The sequence below is a fragment of the Dermacentor andersoni genome, chromosome 4 (genome assembly GCF_023375885.2).
Source record: "Dermacentor andersoni chromosome 4, qqDerAnde1_hic_scaffold, whole genome shotgun sequence".
NCBI classification, from domain to species: domain Eukaryota; kingdom Metazoa; phylum Arthropoda; class Arachnida; order Ixodida; family Ixodidae; genus Dermacentor; species Dermacentor andersoni.
Genome location: NC_092817.1, coordinates 122,044,051 through 122,057,088, shown reverse-complemented (window position 1 = coordinate 122,057,088; position 13,038 = coordinate 122,044,051). Strand labels below are relative to the sequence as shown.

Below are 13,038 nucleotides of genomic sequence, written 5' to 3'. Positions count from 1 at the left end.
GCTTCCCGATCCGGCAGATCCGACACCCAGCTCTCGGGGCGGAGGCGGCGTCCAGATAATACGCCACGGCTCGGCGTGTGAGACTTCCAGCCGTACTCGTGACGCCTATGACAGGAAGGATGTTGCCTATCCGTCGCCAAGGTTAGTGAGTGGTGGCGCTGCCTACCACTCCCAAGGTTAGTTCTAGTAGTAAAGACGTAAATACCCAAGAAAGTGGATGGGGAGGCGGCGCCGCGGTAGCTCAATTGGTAGAGCATCGCACGTGTAATCCGAAGACGTGGAAGACCTGCGGCAAGTTGTTTTTTGATAATTACGTTAATTTATAATTTCTGTATTTCAATTAGTAAGTACCAGTAATATTGCCTATTTTGTCCTTGGTGTCTTTGTTTCTTGGCTTCTTATGATATCTTCTAATGTTGGCGTATTACAGTGCTCCCCTCAGCCATGATACATTTCAGCGCATTGTAATTACGGCTGCACCCGAACGCAATATGAGTAATTTCCTGACGTCATTGTACGAACCGACGTGACATAAATTGTTTCGCACATCGTGGTACAACATAGTTGCCATGGTACAACATGGCAACACATTCAAGCATTAGTGCACCGGCTCGCTCTACAGTCAGGAGATGAAAGCCTCGACGCTGTCGACGCGTGCAGCCTTTTCCCCTCGCACGACGAACACCCTAGGTCAAGAAAATTCCACGCGTCGTAATTGACTGCTTCACATAGGTTCGAACATGTACGTTGGTTCTGCAGGGGGATTCGACAGGAGGGACCCTCCACTGTGAACGGAGACGTTGCTATGTGGCAAATTGCGGTCATGCTATAAATATGTCACGCGACCTCTGCATAAGCTCTGGGATAACAACGTAAATCTCTCCCAATATTTCAAAGGCCTCAAAGCACGGACATACGGTGATATAATGTCGTGTACTGAAAACAGTCGCAGCTTTCTTTCTTTATTCTGATAATTCATACCGCTCAAAATCTCAAAAGCCAAAAAGCTGCGTGTCAGGATCCTTGCAACACCTCAAGATGGCGCTCGCATCCGCCGCAACCTGCCGCGTTTCTACCAGATAGCTCGCCTTGGTGCATAACATTAGCTGCCAGCGTTTCCCGGTAAATATTACGGTTGCATAACCTGCAGTTGTCGGGAAGCGTGAGAAGCATTCAGTGATGTTTAATGCCATCGCGCTCCACTCTTAAAGGCGAAGGTTAAGCGTCCTCCAAATTTTATTGCGAGAGCAATTAAGGCACTGCAGGCCCATTTCTGCCGTTGCCGTCAGCGGTGGCATGAGAATTGTGCTTTTCTGCGGAATGTAAGAGCACACGTTAGAAACAAGTGCGAGCAGCAAATTTTTCCATTTAATTATTTGGAAAGAAAAAGAACATCCGATTTGTTGCGTTCAGGTGAGGGCAGGTAACGTGAGTGTTTGTGTTAGCTCTATGAAGACCCCCGATATCTTAAACGAACAAGGTCATCAATAGAGAAAAAGCTTAGCTCTCCCACCAACTCCAAGGCAAAAAAAGTACGTTAGAGAGATTCCGACTAAGAAGGACTTCTTAAAAGAGACCGCTTCAGACCAACCAGTCTCTGCTGCTCGGATTTATTCACCATACGAAATTCAACAGTCATTCCTTGAAACTTTCGTTTCATGCTTTCCGCTGCAACAGATTTATTATATATTATTTCTAGATATTCTCCAGATAATATTATTTTACAGGAAACTGGGCTTGCTGCCGGTCAGACCTTTGATCTAAAAAATTTCCGATGTTTTCCATTGGATTGCATTTCCCGAGGCGGTGGTTTAGTTTTGTTTGTCTCATAAAAAATCCGCCATAGAGCTGCTATAGCATACCAGAGAATGTCACCAGACTGTGAAATATTAGCACTGGATATAATCCTTCCTGGTTGCAGGCCTTTTTCTATAATTAACACTTACATCTCCGCTGGAGTGCAAGATATCCGTTATCTCGATACTTCTGTTACTTGCATTCTGAAGAAAATCATACCAGTGGGCGATTTTAATTACCATGTTGTATTGCGGGGTTTTCGAACTAACATTTGTGGCAAACGCTTGTGGGATTGGGATTTTATAAAATCAGTTCTCTTGCTTAAATTCGAGATCGCATTCTTTTGTTCGAAGTTTATCGCGACCTGTCCTAGATCTTACCTTTGCTACCTCGAGTACTTCTGTAACCTCGTGGAAGTCTGTTGATTCTGGAACTAACCGTGATCCCCTCCCTATAATTTTTTAATGCTTACCCCGTTAACTAGTTTAGATAGTCATGTGCGCACTTTTGATAATTGCGCAAAATTTAGAAATGAGTTAAAATCAGCTTTAAGCGCTCAGGAGGGCATATATAGATGGATATTAAAGCAATGAGCCTGTGCTCAATTCTAAAACAACCATCATTAAAAGCTCAATTTGTTGTACAATCTACTAAGGGTGCATCGTATTGTCCCTGGTGGAATTTTGGCTGCGAGTGAGATTTTAGACGTCGAAAAGCTGCATGGAAAAAACTTTTATATAGTCAGTGCCCTGGTAATTGGGCTGATTATACATATATAGCTACTACATTTGATCCAACAGTCTCAAATACTAAACAGGATTATGATTCCAAGCACGACACATATCTTCCGAAGTCTAGCAACAAAAAAGCCCTGTTTAAGTTTCTTCGATACCGTGAAGTTATACCTGTGCCCGTGAATATCGACTGTGTCGTTATATCAACAAAAGAATTATCAGAGTCACTTGAGAAAATTGATCAAGGTCTTGCGCGACGTTTCGAACACGAATTGCCGGTAGTACTAAGGAAACCTCCCTCGGGAGACGACTTTGTAACAGTAACAGCGACAGAGCTTGAGGGCATTATTAGATCATCAACGGCGTCCGTCCCAGGTCAGGATGGCGTTACAACACTAATGCTAAAAGTTATGTTCGATTATGCATCTCAGGACCTACTAAACACAGTAAATTTCTCTCTCGAAAATTCATGGGTCCCAAGAGAGCGGAGAGTAGCTAAACTTATTCCACTGTTGAAGAAGAAAGCAGCTGAACTTGAATTGGACAACATAAGACCAATTTCTCTTACTTCCAATGTCGTCAAATTAATAGAAAGAGTTGTTCACGGCTGTATAACAAATTTTATGCAAGATGATACACTTCTCAGTCCTTGTCAGATTATATTTCGTCCCGGCCACTCCATATGGTGCCCACATGTAGATTTAGATGGCCGCACTAAACTTGCTCGCCTCAAACAAGGGTACGCAGCTTTGGTGACACTAGATGTAGCGGAAGCATACGGCACTGTAGAATATTGTATTCTATTCGATAAGCTTCAGTCCACGAAATTCCCTAGGTATATAACCTCTTGGATCTTTGAATTTATGAGGCATAGGGATTTTTATTTTTGCCAACCCGGTATTTTGACGTCTAAACACAAGCAGACAAGAGGGGTACCAGAGGCTGCCGATCTTTCTCCTATCTTAATTAACAATTTGCTAAGTATAATTCTTTTGTCTCCGGAAGTACATGCTTATGCGGACGATATCGCATTTTTTACATCCGCAAATAATATAGATTCACTAGACGAGTCGTTGCTGAAATACCAAGGAATGCTGGAAACTTGGCTAGGGGGGTTATGCATGTAGTTAAATTAGCGAAAGTGCGGTACTATAGTCTTTCCGTTAACTGCACAGGGGCATATATCTTGCAATGCCACCAGGAAATCATTCCTCAAATTAGCGCAGTCAACTAACTTGGTGCTCTTTACCTCGGCAAGCTCACCTGGTGGAGTCACTGAACATTTAACACAAAGGTAGAACGTGCCGTAGCTATGCTCCACCGGCTCAGCCACAGTCGCTCTGGACTACGCAGGGACATCTTACTGTTGATATACAAGATGTATGTTTGGCCCATATTAGAATTCGGCTGAGCAATATTTGCCGCTGACCCCGTCTACAAAATTGAACCTCTCATACTTTTAGAAAGAGAAGCTCTACGGTCATGCCTCGGGCTACCAACATTTGTTGCCAACGCCGTTTTATATCAGGAAGCTCATATACCCACCCTAGATTGCAGATTCCGCATGCTTACGGTTCAGACATCTTAAAAAAATTATGACTTTTTAAACAGATGTACGCAATATGCATTTATCACTGAGCCGTCTGAGTTTTTTGAAGTATCGTGGTCGAGATTACAAAGCCCTGAGATAATATCTGTGCAATCAGAGATACAACAACTGGATATGTCCATGCGTCAAGTTTGTCATTCAAATGACGCCTTACCAATCTCAAAATTGAGTTCGAGGACGTATTTCCAAATCATACTAAACTATTAGCAAGCAGACATTTAATAAATATCTTATATGGCCACCTACACCAGCTAACCACTGACAATGTAATAGCTACTGACGTTTCTGTGTGCAATGAGACGGCAGGAGGGGGGATCTTCTCTGAATCTCTTCAATGGTCTTACTCTCTTGGCCTTCCCGACTTCACACTCATATTTCAGGCACAGTTATTAGTTATCATATTAGCATTACAAAATCTTCCACAATATGACCTATTAGCTGTTATTGTGGCCGAATCGCTGTCTGTTGTGCACAACAGTTACTGCATCTTCAAATTCACGAATTCAACAAACACTTTGTTCGATGGTACCTTCGTACTTACTGAGAGTATGTTTGCTTTGGGTACTGGGACATGGTGGGTTGTACTTGAACGAAATGACTGAGTGCCTTGCACGAGCATCCCTCAATGGCCCTATCATAACTGTTTGGCCGAAATAATTTCTCTACATCGAAAAATTCTGCAATATCCCTTCTAACACCGTTTTCTGAATTCCCCCATTTTGGCTTCCCGCGCCGTAATAATTGGTTTTCTTCAAGACAATTGGAAGTTTCCTTTAGAAAATTGAGATGTCGTATACCGCCTCTAAACTTTTGCTTACGTAGGTCTGATCTCGCTATGTCCCCCCTATGTTCTTATTGTAATGCACCTGAATCTGTCGAACATTACTTTCTCTCGTGCCGCCGATTTTCCACACTACACAGCATAGAACACCCCAACACGAACACCACGAGGGAGCAATGAGAGCTCAAGCTGATACATAGATCTGAGAAGATGGCAAGAGCCAGTGGAGCCCTGGACTAGGGGCCCCGGCCATTAGCGGCTTTTCTGATTATTCTTTTAATAAAGTTTATCTATCTATCTATCTTGACAAAGGAATTTCTTAGAAAACTCACGTAGCAAAGTTGGGCTATCGCTAACCTCGCCAACCATTCTTGCCTTTGGGGCGACTTCACTGGGATCCAGCCACAGGAATACCTTTCTTGCAATTTACAATTTCATTAGAGAGACAAAAAAAGCACCTTACTGAATTTGTAAAATTATCAGTTATTTCTATTATTTTACCTCAAAATTTTTGATATATTTATGAAACTTCTAAATCTCATTTCTTAGTCCCACGCTCCACTATTAAAATTTAATTTTCTTTTAATTCTAAACCTGCTGGAAACCGCCTGCTTTTTGGGCAATCTCTCATACTGGATATACGCCAGTGTTTGGGAGACAAGACAAGACAAGATGGATGACAAGCGAAATTCACACGACCAAGAGGTGACAGAATTTTGAACAAGGGGACGAACTAATTTATTGCCTTGATCGGTTGTCATCGTGACGAAAGGTACGCACACATATGTATTGTCTTGATCGGTGGTCATTTGGATGGAATTCTCGTCTCTGTTCCTGCCGTCGCTCTTCGTAGGCGCATTGCTCGTCGGTAGTCTGAACCATAGGCGGCGTCTCCATTACAACGACAGAAGAGAAGTGAAATTCAAAACGCAGAAAGACAACTTGTCTTTCTAGGTTTTTTAAATATATATTCGCGTGGACGGCGGGACCGTACCCCGAGGAGCCGAAGGAAACTAGACACGCGTGACGTTTCGACGGGACCGCTACCACGGCAGACCGGAAGGAAAGGAAACCAGATAAGCAAGCGCTGGGAACGCTGACAAAGAGAGCGCGGTGGGAACGTAAACATGGCCGACGCGGATCGCACAACGGCAAATGTTTATGAAACCTTTATTATCTACCTGAGAGTCTACTGACATTGAAAATAGTGCCTATTGATAACTAACGTACTCAAAATGGATACCCAAGTGATCAGACGTATAAGCTTTTGGATAGAATCAAACGATTTCGCATCAAATTCGGGATATTAGTTTTTGCACACGCAGAACAAAAATGCACGAAACTCTCATTTACAGCTTCGCTGGAAAAACGAGATAAAGGCTGCAGGGTTAGCATTGCTGACGTGGATGAGCAGCAGGGCAGACACATCTCCAGCTGTGCTCTGGAGACGGGAAGCGGCAGTTTCGATGGTCACGGACCGGAGAGGAGAGAGTTGGTCGGAGGCAGCTCCAATTTCATATAGCCCTGACGACGTCGCCGTGGCTGTGCTCCACAGCCCGGGTCCTGCCCCACGCTGCCGTAACCGGCCACTGTCCAGTCAGTGACGCCACGCCCGACTGGCCCAGACTGCATGGTGTGCCCCGCGGATCTCGGAAGAGAACCACAACCCAATCGCTTGCAACGGAGGTCGACGTGCACGCCACGTCGGAACCACACAGGCCGACGCCATATGCCAGGTTGGGCCGAAATCCGACACGACTGGCGATGGTCAGAACGTTAGATTTGTCGTGACTTCTTGTTACTCTTTTTAGTCCAACGGAAGAAGAGTAAGCTATACTTTCTTTAGTCAAACGGAAGAACAATATATAGCCGAGGGTTAGTTTGATCGTTATGCGTATGTCTAGTTTCATAAATTTCTCTCATGTGTATAGCATTTATGGTGTGGCAGCTTACTTTGTTCTTTATTTGTTTTGGGTCAGAATAGCTTCTCGGGACAAATGCGTTTTTAAGATACTTGCATTTTGTCTCTGACACAAACCACTGGTATTACCTTCCGTCAGTCTAGATCTTTTCCAGACCACATGCTGGTTCGAAATCATAACTGTGGACAGGGTCAAATGGTATCCATGCCTTCAGCATTGCCACGCGTAGGTTCTTTATGTGGTAGATACAGCGCGAGTCCTAAAAAAACAAACAATATGCCTCAGAGCGTGGTGCTGCTCGCGTCGAGAGTGTTCGACCTGAAGTCGTCGCTGCCGCTGCTCTCGTGGTTGCGGAGGCCATGCTTCAGGATTCGCGACGCGTTTCGCTGGAAACCGGTTGTGATACGAAGGTGAGCCCAATGTCGTTAACCGGTGCGGAAAACACGACGGCAAGCCCGACAGAGGCGACGTGAAGACGTGAAGCAACTACCACGCTACGATTACATTGTCATTTGCGGGTACCTGTCGCGGGCATGTGTAAGGTGTACTTCCTCGAAGCCGTTGACGTTGATGGAACCGGAAACTAATTTTTTACGGATCATCTTGTGCTCGTCGACATGCAGTGCGCTCCGTACCTAACGAGTTGCTTTTCCTTACGTAGGCTTCACCAATCTCGAAGCAGTTGCATTGTAAGCACGGGGTTCTAATTTTGGCAGGAGAGAATGCGGTTTAGAAAAAAATACGGTTTATTCTCATCGCCCGCCCACTTTCCTTTTTCCTTGTTCTTCTTTTTGGTCTCAACATATACATACCCAAGGTAACGTCAAAAGAAACGTTCGAACATGACACCCTTTCATTCCGGTTAATTATTATGCCAGAACTGCGAGAGTAGGGAACGGGGAATACGGATAGACAAGAGATGATGACATCGTGGAGCACTCGGGCTCCTTTATTTGCCCGAAATGAGCGTCTAATCGGGACCGAACCCCGCGCCTATCTACTTCAGCAGAGTTTACCCATCTGTCCGCGAAGCGTCGTCCGAGGCACACAGAAAAATTCAGCGCATTTTCGGCGTCGGTAGCGTGGCCGAGCGGTCTAAGGCGCTGGTTTTAGGCACCAGTCTCTTCGGGGGCGTGGGTTCGAATCCCACCGCTGCCAGAATCTTTTTAAGATCATTCAAGCCGTGTTTTATTATGAATTGTAGCGCCGCGCACGACACCGATACGGCTGCAGAGTTATCTATAGAATAACCTGCTGGTTCACTGTACTGTAGTTCTGGAGCTGATTTGTTCGTTTTTCTTAGGTAAAAAAATCAGCGCACACACACAAGACAACCCACAAATAAGAGACGATACAAGCACTGGCGTTGATAACAACAAATTTTTTCTGCTTACAGCGCATCATCATCATCATCATCAGCCTGGTTACGCCCACTGCACGGCAAAGGCCTCTCCCATACTTCTCCAACTACCCCGGTCATGTACTAATTGTGGCGATGTTGTCCCTGCAAACTTCTTAATCTCATCCGCCTACCTAACCTTCTGCTGCCCCCTGCTACGCTTCCCTTCCCTTGGAATCCAGTCCGTAACCCTTAATGACCATCGGTTATCTTCCCTCCTCATTACATGTCCGGCCCATGCCCATTTCTTTTTCTTGGTTTCAACTAAGATGTCATTAACCCGCGTTTGTTCCCTCACCCAATCTGCTCTTTTCTTATCCCTTAACGTTACACCCATCATTCTTCTTTCAATAGCTCGCTGCGTCGTCCTCAATTTAAGCAGAACTCTTTTCGTCAGCCTCCAGGTTTCTGCCCCATACGTGAGTACTGGTAAGACACAGCTGTTATACACTTTTCTCTTGAGGGATAGTGGCAACCTGCTGCTCATGATTTCAGAATGCCTGCCAAACGCACCCGAGCCTATTCTTATTCTTCTGGTTATTTCGGTCTCATGATCGGGATCCGTGGTCACTACCTGCCCTAAGTAGATGTATTCCCTTACCACTTCCAGTGCCTCGCTACCTATCGTAAACTGCTGTTCTCTTCCGAGACTGTTAAACATTACTTTAGTTTTCTGCTGATTAATTTTCAGACCCACCCTTCTGCTTTGCCTCTCCAGGTCAGTGAGGTCTCCAGGTCACACTCATTGCAATTGGTCTCCTGAGTTACTAAGCAAGGCAATATCATCAGCGAATCTCAAGTTGCTAAGGTATCTCCATCAACTTTTATCCCCAATTCTTCCCACTCCAAGTCTCTGAATACCTCCTGTAAACACGCTGTGAATAGCATTGGAGAGATCGTATCTCCCTGCCTGACGCCTTTCTTTATTGGGATTTTGTTTCTTTCTTTATGGAGGACTACGGTGGCTGTGGCGCCGCTATAAATAACTTTCAGTATTTTTACATACGGCTCCTCATCTACACCCTGATTCCGTAATGCATCCATGACTGCTGAGGTTTCGACTGAATCAAACGCCTTTTCGTAATCAATGAAAGCTATATATAAGGGTTGGTTATATTCCGCACATTTCTCTATCACCTGATTGATAGTGTGAATATGGTCTATTGTTGAGTAGCCATTACGGAATCCTACCTGGGCCTTTGGTCGACAGAAGGCTAAGGTGTTCCTGATTCTATTTACAGCGCATATATATCTTTAATCACTTCACCACGCATGCCCACGCAATGCAAGCCATAAAAATACGCATGCTACACCACAGCCAGTTATCGAAGACAGGCGCACAAGAAACTATGTTCGGCTGACTACAGGGAGAAGGATGTATCACTGATACAGTCGTCTGCTTTTTTTCTTTATGTGGAAGGCCTCCAAGGACAGCCACTCGTGTTCATTCATGCTTCTGCCAAGAATAGACGTCTCATCAAATCGCGGTTTAGGATTGCGGCAAGAATGAAGATGGGCAACAAGATGTGCCCCTTTGCCTGCATTATTATTCCCATTTTGCTCCCTCATGTTCCCTAACTCGCTTATTGATACATCGCCCTGCCTGCCCAATGTAAGTCTTTCCATATGAGAGTGAGAACGCAGAAACCACACTGGTGGTACAGGGGATGTGGGTGGTTCCGTGCCTGATTTGACATCCTTCCTTGCTGTCACCGCAAGTTCGGTAACATCGCTTAGCAAGCTTGTCCGGCGCAGAAAACGCATTTTTGTGCTTGAATGCGTAAAACGACGTTTTGTTAAGAAAGTAACAGGAACTCCAATGCATTTGTCCGCAATATTCGGGAATTATTGTCTTGAAGATGGTGTAATTCTGAGAATTCATTTCAAGTGAGCATCCCTTGCGAACTCCGCGGTTAGAATTTGCAAAGTGCAATATGAGCCACGTGGTAATTAGGTGAAAAGTTAATTCATGATTTTTTTTTATTAGTCGACGATGCATTTCATTTTTTTTGTTGCAAGTAATGTCCGCCTCTTCGAGTAGACCAGCTCATGAAGCAGAATTGTGCTACTTGCCACAGGCAACCTTTAAAAAATTTTGAAAGTGTACGCTCAAACACCCGGTATATGCATGTACGAATCAACATAAGCCAGCCTTACTTATCAAATGGGTTTCACGCAAACGTTGGATATATATTTCTTTAGAAATGACAAAGTATTCGGTATACGATTCGTTATTCAAAGTTCAATTTTTTTCTTCCTTTTAATGATTTTATTTAATATGTATCAAAAGTTTTCCTTCCTTGACATGCCTTAAGAATACTCATTTACCCAAAATGAGAAGGACTATATACAAAGCACACCCATAGGGATTCATCAGAAAGGGAGCTTCGTCGCTTAAAAAAAAAAAAGAAGTAAAGATTGCGTCAAGTCAGCATCCTTACGTGATTTGAAAGCCAGATCTTCATGACTTCTCGAATTGCTTGGTTACGTTCATGTACGTAGCGTAATAATTTTCACGCGTACTTCACAACTCTACCTTAATTCACCTTGCTCTCATTTGTACCAACCTTAATCTTCCTTATTTCACTTTAATCCGCCTTCATCCACCTGTATTCACATTACTCTACCTTGAGACACCTTATTCCAACTTTTTTTAACTTTAATTCAAATTACTTCTCTTTATTTCACTTTAATTGACGTTAAATTACAGGAATTACCTATAATTAATACTTTTTAACATTGTGATCCCATTTACTATTTTCTGTATTACTACTGACGTCATACAAGATACTGATGACGTCACATTGATTTTCGGTACCATCCGTTGTGGACAACAATGCCGGCTTTAATACTAATAGGCAGTAGGTATAATGCTCTAATATAATGTCATAATTCAACAGCAAGAAGGCTTCTTCGCTGAATAAAAATGTTCGGCCGACCAGGACGAGCTTTTCTTCCATGACGAAGCTTTGTTTCCGCGGAAACTGCACGGGTTCGCTTTGTGGCTCAGTGCTTGTTTCGAAATTACTGTCACGTTGTAGTGGCGGTGAAATTACCGTGACGGTGAGCCCGGATACGCATGCAACACTCAAACCATGTGCTCAAACCACAATGATAATGGCGAGGGTGTGTTCGCGTTTTATAAGTGCTTCACCGTAGCATCCCGAATAATCACTGATGCTCGCGTAGATTCGACAATGCTCAAATATATTCGCGACTTGCGCGCAATCTCACCAGACACGCCCCATTTACCATTGAATGGGAGACAACGTACGAAAATTTTCGGGTTATTTAGGCGCGTGTTGCACCGAGCGAAAACTTGATAAAAGTGATATTCCGGTGAAATTGGACATCGTCGAAAAAAAAGTAATACATCCACCCGGGACAATGTGTTGCATTATCAAGCTCAAATTCAAGGCTTTTTTCTTCTTTTTCTGTAAGTTCTGGCAACCTTAAGGTGGAAGCACCTGTCTGATACGCAGAACTCTTCGATGCACACTAGACAGGGTATGTCATGTATCTTATCTGACAGATGTCAACTACGGGAGATAACCAACTGACGCTCCCGCGCGGTCTGCCGCAGCCTGCCAGATAACAAGCGCGCTTTCAGTGCGTTGACTCGTCTGAGATATTTTGACAGGGGTCGACACCTGGACGAGGTGCCACAAGGTGGCGCGCCCTGCCAGGTTTTTTGTATACATTTTCGTTTAATAATAAATTCAATAGTTAGTGATTGTCGCTGTCGTTCTTTCGAGCAGTTGATCAGTGTAAGTGAATGAGTGAATGAATTCTGGGGTTTTACGTTCCAAAACCACGATTTCACTATGAGGCACGCCGTAGTGTGGGAATGCGGATTGATTCTGACCACCTGGGGATCTTTAACGTGCCCCCTATGCACGGGACAAGGGTGTTCTTGCATTTCGCCCCCATCGAAATGTGGCCCCCATGGGTGGGAACTGATACCGCGGCCTGAGGCTTAGTAATGCAACGCCATAGGCGCTAAGCCACCACGGGCTTTGACGAGAGTAACCGAGCAGGTGCTGTTATTCTTGTGAAAACGGGATAATATTTAACCTGTTTCAAGATTACGGTCCACACTGGATCAAATGTAACGGATGGCTGCTATTGCTATTATTGCTCCTACTAACTAGTACTGTTTATGGTACTGCTAACAACAATAAGAAATTACTTATTGTGATGACGGGAGCAAACGCAAGTTTTGCATTCACCTTCGTGATCGTCATCACATTTTTCTTCTTTTCGCATTCTGTGCTGTTTGCGAAACAAACAGCACAAAATAAAGACGAAGAAAAATGACTAACGACAAAAAGGGGGAGGGGAAAAACCAAAGAAGAAATGTAAAAGAAAAAGGCACAATGACAAAAATGAGCTAAGGGAAAATGACGGAATCGAGAAGAAGTAGCAGAAAAGAGAGGAAAAAAAAAAAATGCCGGGAGAAACACTAAAGCAAAACGAGAGAGAAGTGAAAAACGGCGAAATTCCCGTTCACAGGATAACTTAAAGAGCGAAAATTATTCTGTTGTCGGAAGAGACAATGTCACTGTTCTTGTCGAATGTGGCTCCCATTTCGGTGTGCATTGTGCGAATGGTCGTAGACAAAGTAACACGTGTTGTGTTTGGGTTAACGGCGACGCTAGTTTATACGTTTTTTTATCCTGGCTGCGTTTAGACGCATTAATGAGGCGGGCAGGACGTGCAGCTGCAAAGGAAGTAGGTTGCCTATCGAGCGCACATGGGCGAGGGCCGATTGTAACTCGCAGAGCATAGAATGTGAC

General features: G+C 44.2%; 1 non-coding gene across 1 annotated transcript; it reads left to right on the top strand.

Annotated features, from left to right (window-relative positions):
• Window positions 1–7,919: 7,919 nt before the first annotated feature.
• Window positions 7,920–8,001, top strand: TRNAL-UAG (transfer RNA leucine (anticodon UAG)). Its single transcript has one exon. It is a non-coding gene; the product is annotated as a tRNA-Leu (tRNA).
• The last annotated feature ends 5,037 nt before the right edge of the window (window positions 8,002–13,038 follow it).